We start from the raw sequence: 14,221 nt of genomic DNA on the forward strand, positions 1-14,221 counted from the left end.
AAGAAGAGAAGGAGGAGGAGGAGGAGGAGGAGGAGGAGAGGAGAGGAAGGAGGACTTGAAGGAGCAATTGTAAAGCGTCACTGAAAATTTTGAGAAAACTACTATTTTTTCATCTCTTCTCCTCCTCTTCCTCCTCCTCCTCCTCCTCTTCCTCCTCCTCCTCCTCCTCCTGGTCGTCTGTCATTATATTTCCTCACTTCCCTGGCTCTGGCCCTCGCCCTCCCAATCAGAAAGGCTTGTCAAGTCATCCGTTTGTCTGAAGCGTGAAAATGATGGATGATTGTCGCCTTTCATACACACACACACACACACACACACACACACACACACACACACACACACACACACACACACACACACACACACACACACACACGCACACACTTAAGGTTGACGTTGAGTGTTGAATAAGTCTGTCGTTTGTCGTTCTTGGAAAATTCAGTCACATAGAAAAGAATTGATGGCTTTCTTCTTCCTCCTCTCCTTTCTTTCTTTTTTTCTTTCTTTCTATCTTGTTCTTGTTCTCTTTTTTCTTATTCTTCTTGTTCTTGTTGTTCTTCTTGTTGTTCTCCTTCTTTTTGTTGTTGTTGTTGTTGTTGTTGTTGTTGTTCTTCTTCTTCTTCATCTTCTTCTTCTTCTTCTTCTTCTTCTTCTTCTTCTTCTTCTTCTTTCTTTCTTTCTTTCTTTCTTTCTTTTTCTTTTCTTCTTCTTCTTCTTCTTCTTCTTCTTCTTCTTCTTCTTCTTCTTCTTCTTCTTCTTCTTCTTCTTCTTCTTCTTCTTTTCTTTCTTCTTCTTCTTTTCTTTCTTCTTTTCTTCTTCTTCTTCTTCTTCTTCTTCTTCTTCTTCTTCTTCTTCTCAGCTCAAGTATCATTTTGTACCTGAGAAAAAAATGTCATTGCAGTTTTATTTAGGCAATTGACAAACAGACGCATTTTGCTTTGGTGTTATTTTCTCTATCATTCACTTCTATATAGTATTCAGTTATTTGTGTATTTTGCAGTACGTAAATTGTCATTTTGTCAATAAAGTAACTAAACTCATGTGTGTGTGTGTGTGTGTGTGTGTGTGTGTGTGTGTGTGTGTGTGTGTGTGTGTGTGTGTGTGTGAGTGTGTAAGTCATTCACACCTGCAGGAAATTAAAGGAAAAAAAAGCTTAATTAACGCCAAGAAAAACAGATTTGCCAAAGATAAGCTGGCTTAAAGATTAGCAACCCTGAAGCGCGTTTGTTATGAGCAGCAAACTTTTCTAATTAATCTTTTCCTCTTTTTTATACTCGTGAGCATAAAATAAGAGTAATAGCCTGAAGATAAGCAATACATGGCCACTTCATTGCATCATTAGAGAGAGAGAGAGAGAGAGAGAGAGAGAGAGAGATACTTCAATTTATATATCCATTGTTTATAGTCTGTCTATTCTAAAATGGCTCCTAGATTCCAAACATAATGTAGCTTATTGATAACGTAATTGATTTGATGTGAATAATGCTTGTTTTCTGTTGATCGACGCACTTATTACAAGGACAGCTCACGGTTTTCCTCAAGATCTGACAACCACGTCTTCCCTGGGACACCACTCAAAGCCAGATCCAGGAGCCAGTTTAGAATGGACAGACTACAGTAAATTTGAAAGTGTTTCTTTTATCTATCTTTTAAACTTTTCTTAAAGTTTTCTGCTCTTTTCGTCTCATTCATTCCTTCTCCCCTTTTCTTTCTTCTCTTCCCTTTCTTTTCTGAATATTTTCCTCGTTGCTCCAACCCTCTTTCCTTTTTTTTTCCTTCTGTTCCCTCCTTACCCCAGTTCTTTCCTCCTTTCCCTTCCTTTCCTCATTGCCTTTTTCTGTCTTTTCTCTCTTTTTTCAATTATCAATATTTTGCTACGCTCTTTCCTTTCCGTCGCATTCCTCTCTACTCCATGTTCTCTTTCTTATTTCCTTTTATTTTCCCTCTTTTCTGTATTATTTTCCTTTTATATACCATTTTTTTCTATTTCCTCCTGTTTTTCCTCTATTCCCTTCTTTACTTACATCCTTTTCTACCTGTTCCATTCTTCTCTCCTCTATTCCCTACTTTTCTAATCCCTCACGCAACCTTTTCTCATCTCCTCCATCATTTGTCCTCAATTTACCTACTTATTCCTCTCTTACCAATTTTCTTTCCTCGTAAACCTCTCCTTGTCCCTATTTTCTCCCCTTCGTCAAATAATCCGTCTAACTTTTTCTTATTTCTTTCCCTTCCTTGCTGATTTGTTTCCCCATCGCCAATTAGACATCACAGGGAGAAAATACACTGAATGACACATTTTCCCCCTCGACATCAAAGGAAAGAAGTAAATACCGTTGATTGTAACAAAACATGGCCTCCTCTGCTCTCCTGGGACCGTCTTAAAGAGAGAGAGAGAGAGAGAGAGAGAGAGGGGGTAGCTAGTGAAGAACCAAAGTTAGATGTTGTAGAGAAGTAAGGGTGAAAGGAGCCTCTCTTTCTTCATACAGGAGTGGCACTGGTCAGGGGCAAAAGAATATATGTAAATTTAAAGAACGAACCAAAAAGTTTCATCCATGTTAGAGAAGTGTCTTGAAACATCCGTCTTGAGAGAATTCAGGTCATAGAAAGGGAAAAATACAAAAGTAGGTTGGGAGTTCCAGAGTTTACCATAAAAAAGAGAGGAAGGATTGAGAACACTGGTTAGGTTTTGCATGAGAGAGATTAATAGAATAGCGACTAGCGGTAATTGAAAGTCTTTTGCAGAGAGAGCATGGGAGAACGGAATATCAGAACAGTTAACGAAAAAATAGTGATTGAAGATGGGAAGAGATGCGATATTGCAGGAAGAGAATGAGGTTGAAGACAGTCAGTCAGAGGAGAGAAGTTGGTAAGGCGAAAGGCTGGTCTGGTTTGGGGACAGTCTCGTTAGGGGACAGTAACCTGATGAAGCGAGCAAACACGCGGTTCAAGATTGTCCCAGAAACGAGTAATCATTGGTGACCGTCCTTATCTCAGGACAGGACCATCAGCTGGGCGGTGGCGGTGGTGGTAGTAAGGTTACATGAAGAAAAGGAAGAAGAGGAAGGGGATTAAGTGGAAATTCCAGAGGAAGAGAAAAAAATAAAAGAAGGCGAAGAAGAAGGAAAGAGAGGAAGAGAGAACGAGGAATAGAAGAAGGAACTATAAAAAGAAAATAGAAAGTACAAAATAAGAAATAGAATAATGAGGTGCCAAAAGAGAGCGAAGAGGAGGAGAAGGAGGAGAAGAAGAAAGATAGAAGGAAGAAGAAAAGGAAGTATATAAAATGGGAAAAGAAAGGAGGGGGAAGAAAGAAAAGTCTATGGCGGAGAAATTGTTATTATGATTGAGTGGTACAGTGCCCCCCACCTCTCTCTCTCTCTCTCTCTCTCTCTCTCTCTCTCTCTCTCTCTCTCTCTCTCTCTCTCTCTCTCTCTCTCTCTCTCTCTCAAGTGTGTAGGTGTGTAGTAAATATTTAAGAGAGTTCTTGAAGAAAATAGATCGATGCGAGAGAAAGAATGTCAAGCAAAGAAGATAAAGAAAAAACCCCAATAACATTTTTTTCTTTCTTTCGTTCCTTCTTTCCTTCCTCTCTTCTTTGCTTCCTTCCTTCCTTCAACCTTTCCTTCATCATATTCCTCCATATTCTTCCTTCATGTCTCCTCTTCTTTAACCTATTTACTTTTCATCCCTTTTATATTTTATCTCCTTTCCCTCCTTCATCATCTTCTTCTTCCTCCTCCTGCTCCTTCTCCCTGCCAAAATAACCTTTTCCCTCCTAATATCCTTCACCCCTCCTATCCATCCTACCAACATCCTCAGTATCCTTTTGTGTCTCACGCCTCCTAACCTTCCTACCGCTTCTTTCCTCTTCCTTCATCCTCCTCCATACACTTCGGCCTGGCTTCTTATAAACAGACGAAGACGAAGCCGAAGTCAAGAGGCGAACACACACATACTTCCGAACGAGGGCAGTGGTGGTGGTGGTGGTGGTGGTAATGGTGGTTGTGTTTAGTGATTCAGAATATTGGTTTCAGGCAAGTTGGTTGTGTATGTGGTGGAGAAAATACTTATATTAAGGTGAGCAGTGAGACAGGTATTGGTGCTTGGATCGTGATGGTGGTGGTGCTTGTGGTGGTGGTGGTGGTGGTGGTGGTGGTAGTTGTTCTGTTCGTGTCTTTTTTTTTTTTTTTTTTCTTATTTTTATTTCTTTATATATGTTATTTGGTCTTTTTTTGTTTGTTTGCTTGTTGTTGTTGTGTGTATCATGTATTGTGATCTATCTATTCGGTCCCAGTAGTAGTAGTAGTAGTAGTAGTAGTAGTAGTAGTTGTTGTAGTAGTAGTTGTTGTAGTAGTAGTAGTAGTAGTAGTAGTAGTAGTAGTAGTAGTAGTAGTTGTTGTTGTTGTTGTAGTAGTAGTTGTTGTAGTAGTAGTAGTAGTAGTAGTAGTAGTAGTAGTAGTAGTAGTAGTAGTTGTTGTTGTTGTTGTTGTTATAGTAGTAGTAGTAGTAGTAGTAGTTGTTGTTGTTATAGTAGTAGTAGTAGTAGTAATAGTAGTAGTAGTAGTAGTAGTAGTAGTAGTAGTAGTAGTAGTAGTAGCAGAAGTAGTAGTAATAGAAGTAGCATCAAAGCATCAAAGAGAGAGAGAGAGAGAGAGAGAGAGAGAGAGAGAGAGAGAGAGATACAGACAGCCAGACAAACAGATAGAGTTAAGATCAGAGGAACCATGCATCCACTAACTTTCCACACACACTCTCTCCAATAGACAGACACAAACATGACAAGCAGACAGAAATAAGGACGCAGACACACACACACACACACACACACACACACACACAGAGAGAGATGAGGAGACAAACAGAGAGAGAGAGAGAGAGAGAGAGAGTCTATGTAGTCTGGCTTTCATTGTTTGCAGGGAAAGTTTAGATCTTCAGGTCACTCCCAGGGAGGGAAAAGGGGGGGGGTGGAGGGAGGGTAATGTGAGTGAACAGGGAGAGGGAAGGGAGGGAAGGAAAGGGACAAGAGGGACGAGTGAAGGAAAGGCAAGGATGTAATCTAGTATGACTGTGAATGAAAATATTGATATGGGGAATTGAAGGAAGAGGAAAACTGATTGAGAGGGACATACGAGGAGGAGGAGGAGGAGGAGAAGGAGAGAGAGGATGGGGGGAGAGAATGGAGAAAGAAGTCGTGTATGTGTGTGTGTGTGTGTGTGTGTGTGTGTGTGTGTGTGTGTGTGTGTGTGTGTGTGTGTGTGTGTGTGTGTGTGTGTGTCTGTGTGCTTGTGTGTCATAAAACGTTTTATTGGATATCGTCTGAACAAGTGTAGGCGTAAGAGGCGCGAACAGACAAGGGAAGGCACCGAATTTTTACCTATAAGACTGCACGGCTGGCGGGAGTGAGAACCATATCCTGAAACACTTCTATCCGCACCTCCGCTACATTCAAGACTCCAGTTGAAATTGCACCTGTTTCTAAGCACATTTTTATAGTTCTAGTAACAAATTAACTCTATAAACCGGAGAAACACATGGGAACACTGCCAATCGTTAATAGGGTGCGAGCGAAACATTTTAGAGGATGAGATGTGACAGAAAACGACACAAGTGACAAAATTTCCAACAAAGCCATGAAGGAAAGATGCCGAGACAAGACTGAGCTAATCTGAATATGGACTAGATTATTCTTTTGTGATGCGGCGGTTGGGGATGAGACGACGAGGCGTGTGGAAGTGTGTGGGTGACTGTGGCTGGTGGGAAGTGGAGGGAAGGAGGAGGAGGAGGAGGAGGAGGAGGCGTTTGTGTGTGACTTTGTATGGAGCTGAAATGGATAGAAGCAAAGTTTCTCTGTAGTCTTATGAGGGAAGTTGGTGGGGGGGAGGAGTTTGGGAGAGAAGCAATATAAGGCTAGGTTTATGAGAGAGAGAGAGAGAGAGAGAGAGAGAGAGAGAGAGAGAGAGAGAATGTAGATGTGTTTTACAGTTCAAAATCAGAAAATAGCTTTTACATGAAGAAAATATTAAGAATTCAGAAAAAAAAAAAAAGCAGTTGGAAATTACGAGAAGAGCTTTTTTGGTTGAAAATAAAGACTTAAAACCTACTAAAAGGGATTTCAAAGGCTTACTACTCCTACTACTACTACCACCACTGCTACTACTGCCACTACTACTACTTCTTATTCCTCTTCCTCTACGATGGTAATGAAGATGATAAGTTTAAAATATTCCTTTGTCCTTGAAACATTCTCGCATTTTTCTTCTTGAACCAAAAGTTTTCTGTATTTTTTTTTTATTTTTCATTTTATAAAATTAGATTCCATTCGCGTATTCGAGTCTGCTCTCCTCCCTTCTCTCTCTCTCTCTCTCTCTCTCTCTCTCTCTCTCTCTCTCTCTCTCTCTCTCTCTCTCCATTTCAGGTTATGATATCCACTTTTATTTATTTTCTTGAGGTAATAGTCTTTCTTTCTTTTCTTTTTTCTTTTATCTTTCTTTATTTCCTCCTTTCTTTCTTTCTTAGGTTATTTCTCCTTTCATCTACAACAAGAATACATTTTGAAGTAGTCGGGCATCACCTTCTTAAATAGCTTCACATTTTACACTTTTTCATCTCCAGTTCTTTGCAGTGAGGGAGAAAAATGAAACGAGGGTAACATTAAGTATTTCGTGATTTATTAAGCAAAGGAGTAATAAATTTTCCATGTTTCCAGATATTTCCTGTCATGATGAAGTGGTGGTGGTGGTGGTGGTGGTGGTGGTGGTGGAAGTTAATTATCGTATATGATGTGTGATGATGCTTTAGTTGTGGTAATGAGAGATGGTGGTGATGGTGGTGGTGATAATAGGGAAAATGATGAAAAATTGATTGATAATGGTGATGGCTGGTGGTAGTGATGATGGAAAGAATGTTTACTAATGATGGTGATGCGTCTAGACAGGAGAGATTATGAAGGAAAAAAAGAGTGCTATGGTGATGACGGTTGTGGTGATAAAAGAGAAAAAGTTTGGTAAGGGTGGTGACAAGGCAGGAAAGATAAAGGTGGTGACGGAGAGGAGAGTGTTGTGATGGTGGTGATAATGACAGTGGTGATGGAAAGAATGACTGTTACTGATGGTGATGAGGAAAAGTTATGGTGATGGCGGAGTAAAAAGTGTTATGCTAGTGGTGGTGATGGTGGTGGTGATGGTGGTGGTGGTGGTGGTGATGGTGGTGGTGACGAGAATGAAAGAGAGAACATGGAAACTTTTTTTTGCACTTGTTCCTCCAGTGATATTCTTTCCTTCACTATGATAATTGTTTCTTATCATGAGAGAGAGAGAGAGAGAGAGAGAGAGAGATTTTGCATACACAACACAAATACGAAAAATACTACAAAGGGCAACACCACCACCACCTCCACAACAACAACAACAACAACAACAATACCACCACCACCACCTACAACAACAACAACAACAACAACAACAACAACAACAACAACAACAACAACAACAACAACAAACACCCTAAAAACTTGTATCATAGCTGTACGGAAAGGAGAAGGAAAGAGAGGAAGGGAACAAGGGAATAAAGGTGAGTGGCTGTAACCAAACAGTGGCATAACATGTTGTCGCGGGGCACACTGCAGCCAGGCAAGGCGAGGCGAGGCGAGGAACGAGGAAGTGGCTGTGGTGCTGTCAGGAAAATAAGGGTCTTAGCGGTGAATCAGAACGCGCGGCAGGTGAGCAAACGAATCGCTGTGAAAAGGTGAGGTGAGGTGGAAGGGTGCACGTGTGTTGGCTTAGTGTGTGAAGGGGGGAGGGAGGTAAAACGCTGACCAATGTTGTGTTTCCTGTCAAGAGAGCATGTTTATTATTTTTCTCTTTTTTATTTGGCGAGCAGTTGGTTTCTCCCCTCGTGCGCCCCGACACACACACACACACACACACAAACACACACACACACACAGGCACAATTTTTATTGGAGTACTCATCAAAAACTCAACGATAACTATTTTCTGACTTCACCTAATGATCTCTCTCTCTCTCTCTCTCTCTCTCTCTCTCTCTCTCTCTCTCTCTCTCTCTCTCTCTCTCTCTCTCTCTCAAACACACACACACACACACACACACACACACACACTCCCCAGAGAACAAAACGTCAATGAGGAAAAACTGAGAGGCAGAGTGTGATGAGAGAGAGAGAGAGAGAGAGAGAGAGAGAGAGAGAGAGAGAGAGCAACGTCAGGAGGGCAGTTAAAGAGACCAGCCAGGCAGACAGGCAAGCATTTTTTTTGTTACACTTTATCTTCGTGGTGAGTTTGTTTTTATGAGCAGACCAAGGCTTTTATGTAGGCGAGATGGACGAGGCGGGCAACTACACGGACGAACGGACGAACGGACAGACAGACAGACAGACAGACGGACAACTGAGCGAGTGGGTGGACTGACTGGGTGGATAAAAAGGGAGGTTTGGGTGGAATGAATGAGTGAATAATTACGAAGACAGCATGTTAGTGGAAGGACGCTGGATCATTGGGGAGTAAACGCAGTGAAGAGGAGCATTACTCTCTCTCTCTCTCTCTCTCTCTCTCTCTCTCTCTCTCTCTCTCTCTCTCTCTCTCTCTCTCTCTCTCTCTTGGTCAAGGACGAATGGAAGCACAGACGAGTTTTAGAATAGTTACAAGTTGGGAGAGGAAGTTGTTGTTGTTGGTGGTGGTGGCGGTGGTGGTGGTGAATTATTAATGTGGTGGTGATGGAAATTTGATGTAGTATGTGGTGGTCGTGGTGTGGTGGTGGTGGTGATGTGGAAGGAGTGACAGTGATTGCGACGGGAAGGTATTTATATTAAGAGAGAGAGAGAGAGAGAGAGAGAGAGAGAGAGAGAGAGAGAGAGAGTAGCTGTCAAAGGAAATATAAAACCACTGCAAACTCACACAAAGAAAATAGAAAAGGAAAACAAAAAAGTCAAACCAGAAGAAATAGAAAAAATATATATATAAAAAAGTAGAAAAATAAAAAAAAAAAAAGAAAAGCAAAGAAAGAAATATATAAAACTCCATTCAGCACTTTGGAAAAAGAGAAAAAGAAAAGATTTATTCGAAAAATTTAAAAAGCAAAAATAAAAAGCAAAGAAATAAAAAAAAAAACTCAGTAACAAACATGAAAATAAGATTAGAAATAAAATACATGGTTGTTTGATTCCCTTGACATTAATCAACATCATTTTTCGACTTATTATTTCCATCCACACCTCACGTTAGTATTATTATTATTATTTACTTTTTTTAACAACTCGAGGAATTTTAATTAACCTCCACGGCTTTCCAGATCAATTGCAGTCTTTGGGGAGAGAAAAAATAAATAGCGCAGGATTCTTGTCTGTTTCGCGGATATGTCGAGCGTACCTGTCCTTGGATGTGTTCGCCAGAGTAGTAGGAAAATATTGTCTTCCGTAATTCATGTCTGATGTAGTGGTGGTGGTGGTGGTGGTGGTGGTGGTGGTGACAGTGTATAGTTTAGCAGTATTCTAAATTATCAAGGTCTCTTTTTTTTTCCTATCTTTTTTTTTTTTTTTTGTCTGACATACCTAATTGGTGCATTTTGGAGTGGTGGTGGTGGTGGTGGTGTTGTTGGTGGTGGTGGTGGTGACAGTGTATAGTTTAACAGTATTCTAAATTATCAAGGTCTGTCTTTTTTTCTCATTTTTTTGTCTGACGTAATTGGTGCATTTTTGAGTGGTGGTGGTGGTGGTGGTGGCGGTGGCGGTGGTGGTGGTGGTGGTGGTGGCGGTGTGTTGTGTTTGCATTATTTTGTTTATCAATATTTTAAATGATGGTCTCTCTCTTTTTGCCTTATGTAATTGGTACATTTTGGAGGGACAGTGGTGGTGGTAGGTGGTGGTGGTGGTGGTGATGGTGGTGGTTTTGTGTAGTTTATGCATTATTTCGTTTATCAGTGTTCTAAATTATCAAGGTCTATCTTTCTTTTTTGTCTTATGTAATTGGTGCATTTTGGACGGTGGTGGTGGTGGTGGTGGTGGTGGTGGTGGTGGTGGTGGTGATGGTGGTGGTGGTGGTGGTGTAGTTAATGCATTATTTCGTTAACAGTGTTTTGAATTATCAAGGTCTCTTTTTTTCGTTGTCCTCATTCTTATCATAGTCTTTTTTGTTCTCTCTCTCTCTCTCTCTCTCTCTCTCTCTCTCTCTCTCTCTCTCTCTCTCTCTCTCTCTCTCTCTCTCTCTCTCTCTCTCTCTCTCTCTCTCTCTCTCTCTCTCTCTCTCTCTCTCTCTCTCTCTCTCATATCCTCCCGCTAATGACACCTTCATTTCCTCCTTCACTTCCCTCCGCCCCTCCTCCCTTCCTTTCACACTTCGCCTCGCTCAGTCTCACCTCATCAACATTCCCGCCTCCTCACCACCAAAAAACGAAGAAAAAAATTACCAGCCTCACTTATTCACACTGTTCTCTGCCTTTTTTTCCCTTTCTCCCTCTTTCCCTGTATCTCCTTCTCTCATTTCCTTTCTTCACACTAATTTTTCATCCCTCTCTGCATTTATCTTCCCCTTTCTTTCCGTCTTTTTCTTTCATATGTTTGTTTGTTTTTTTCTATCCTACTTCTGTCTACCGCTCTCCATTTTCTCTCATATCCATTCGCGTACTGTAACACATTCCTACATTTATTAACATTACACACGCACGCTCGCACGCACACACTCACGCACACGTGCCTGGAGACCCAAGGAAGATTATATACAAGAAGGATAAACACTTAGGAGAAAACGTGTTGTGTGTGTGGGAGAGAGAGAGAGAGAGAGAGAGAGAGAGAGAGAGAGAGAGAGAGAGAGAGAGAGAGAGAGAGAGAATTAATTATAAACACCCATATATCATACTTCCAATAGCATGGGGGAAATTTCTATATATGGTAAAGCTCTCTCTCTCTCTCTCTCTCTCTCTCTCTCTCTCTCTCTCTCTCTCTCTCTTTAATAATTCTATATTTCATGATTATTTTACCTATTTCATTATATCATTTCTATATTTTTTCTCTGTTTTCACCTCCTTATTTCCTATCATTTCTTTTTATTCCCTATTTTTTATACCCCTGACGAAACACATTATCATTTTGCTCGAGTCCCTGTACGCCTTTTTTTTTTTTTTTTTCCTTTTACCTGTATTTTTTCCCCGTTATTTTTAGCATCCCTTACTCGTGTTTTCCTTCACCTTTATTCCGTAATGACCTTTGTAGGAGCGAATCGCGTGGGGAGAATAAGTCAAGGAAATAAAACGGCCTAATTAGGTTACCACTCAGAACGAAGCGTCTCCTCAAATAACATCCCCTTTACATCAACTCCAGTGCTTCTATTTATACACTAAGAGCGGCAGTTCAGTGTGTTCTGCATCTCTCTACGGCTTCCTGAGTTCCTTTAAGGCTTTTCTGCGTGTTCCGTGTCCTTCAGGCGATCTCAGTTGTGTTCTATGTCAGACTTCGGGACGAAAATATTTGCCACCCAGAGCGAAACATATGGGTTTGTGTTAGGCGAAAATTGTCCTCGTGAGGGGATGGGGAGCTGGTCGAGCCTTGTGAAGCTGATCAATGAGGCTTCGGGCTGATGTCCCGAAGCCGGAAATGACCCCCTGATTAACGGCCCGGCCCGCCATAACGCCCGTCAGCGCCACCAAATCTCAGGTCAATTCTGTCAGTCGCAAGTTTAGTCTATTTTTCTTTCTTGATTTTTACTCGTTGACTTTTTTTGTTTTCTTCCTTTTTTTCTCCATTATTATGTTTATTTTGATTTATCTTTTTCTTTATTTTATTCCCTATTATTGTTTTTTTTTTCTTCTGTTCATCACATATAATTATTTGTATTGATACTCTGCCATGTTTTTTTTTTTTTTAATCGGCTATATCTCTTATCAAAAAAAAAAGAATAACACCATAATATGTTAACTTATCAAGTCCATCACGTTATCAAAGCCATATTATTAAGACTATCTATTCATTCACTCTGCCATATATATTTTTTGATAGACTATAATGTCTGTCAAAAAATAAGAAGAAAATAAAACCACACTCGAGTATATTAACTCATCAAGACCATAACGGTTCACTCACTCTAATGATTCGTCGTCTCGCTGCTTCACTCTCTCATTGACCCGGCTTCGCGATCACTGGTACCTACGCTTCGGTCTAATTGTCCGTGTTTGTATGTTAATTAGCTCGAGTCAGTAAAAGTTCGTGATCAATTTTAACTTCATGTAGCGCAATTTAATTAGGTCAGGTCACTGGGGGCTGTGGGGTCATGGTGGCAATTACGAGGCGAGGGGAAAACCATGACCTGCTGGGTAAATATTGGCCCCGTGTTCCTCGCATTATTGGGGGTACCTTAACCCTTCACAGCCAGCCAATCTCTCCCATCATCCCTTGCGAGTGTTTAGATGCTTTTTGTGCTACAGTCTTATGAATGGACAGAATTGATCTTGTCTTACTTCTTTATTTTGGGGCTTTACAAATAATTCTCTATACGTCGCTGTTAATTAGGTTAAGAAATATTTACTTACCTTTAAAAGAATAATCACTTATTTTTCTGTTGACGTATAAAGGTCAGAAAAATTAACGAATATAATAAATAATAAATAATTTTCTACGTCACTGTCAAAGTTTAAGAAATTACGACTTTGACACTATTGGATCAATCTTTTTTTTCGGGGGGGCGGGGGTGTAAGTTGTCGTATAATGGGTCAGAGAAATTAACTAATACATTTTTTTTTTTTCCCATGATGTTCTTTCGGTTACTGTTGTCAGGAGTCACCAGAGCGGATCAACCTTTTCCAACACCGGTCTTCTGCGCCTTCCTTAATTTCACCCATTACAAGCATATTTTCTTCCACTGCATCCATGAACTTTCCCTTAGCTCTTCTCTTTCTCCTGCCGGGCGATGGAAGGGGGAAGGGAAAGGTTCCATCTGCGGCCTTCATCCTCTATCTACTCTTCATTTCTTTTCCTGACACGTCCAAACCACCTCAGTCTCAACAAGCACGTTTTAATTCATAACTTACTGCTTCCATCCGTCAAGTTAAGTCCATCTCCTGCTTTCTTTCCCACATCTTCCTCGTCTCTCTTGATTTCTTCCCAAAAATGAAAGAGCAAATTGAAGCAAACTTTCTTTTCTCTCTCGGGGCTGGAAAGGAATTCAATCACTACGAAGTCACGGGGAGAATGCAACGTTGCTCTCCTATTGGTCGTCAGTCTCCGTGTCCAGCCAATAGCAAGCTCGCCTGAATCTCTATCGTGCTGCCCGTCAAGATACGTCAGCTTCATTATATATTTGAGTTTTAAAAAGGGTACGGAAGCGTCATTTTATTAATGGGAAATCATAAAATGTTGCTTCCCTTCCGTGCTACATTAACCGTTCGCTATTTTTTGGCTCATTAGCAGCAATTAATTATTTGTCGCTCGGGGCTAAGTGGCCATAACGCATTTAGCAGCTTTAGAGTGAAAAGATATAATAGTAATAATAATAATGATAATAATAATATAAAACAAAATGAAATAGAACCAAAAATGAGTCCCTGTGCCAACACCATCGAGCACTATGGCCCGTTCACCACCTACCGACAGCCGCCGAATGCCTAATATTCTAGACGAGATTCTCATGCGCTACCCTCGCTTTGGTGAATTCTCCTAATACACGGTGTCCTGCGTGGCATCTGTTGCGTATTTCATTCCTCGTGTGTGTGTGTGTGTGTGTGTGTGTGGGATGGGGGGTGCGCGAGTGGGTGAGTATGTGAGCTTCCCTTATACAGTTTTGTCCTCGCAGATCACTCATGTTTCTGTGTTATGTTGTCTGATGCTATTTGCACAGTGAATTTATCAAACCAAATTAAAACAACCTTCATTTAAAGCTTTGTCTCAATTATAGTTTCGTGTCATTCAAATCTTCGCTTCACTGACTCCTTATCATGATATAATATAGACTCCTCTAAAATACATCTAAGCCACCCTTTACTAATATACGTACGGGAAGGCTTGAGCTTAATGCTTATCGATTACACAAGGGGTCATTCAGGCAGATGTGTCAGCTTGTGGTCTGTCCTTAGCTGGGGTTGAAGAGAAAGCACCATGAATCTCATCAAGTAACTACCATGGGTCTGGATCAAACTCGCGCCACCACGACCACGACCCGACCACTTTACCACTAATTTACTGCCCACTTTATCCAGGTCTATCGGACTATTTTGTCGC

Source organism: Portunus trituberculatus, chromosome 19 (genome assembly GCF_017591435.1).
Source record: "Portunus trituberculatus isolate SZX2019 chromosome 19, ASM1759143v1, whole genome shotgun sequence".
Classification (NCBI taxonomy): Eukaryota; Metazoa; Arthropoda; class Malacostraca; order Decapoda; family Portunidae; genus Portunus; species Portunus trituberculatus.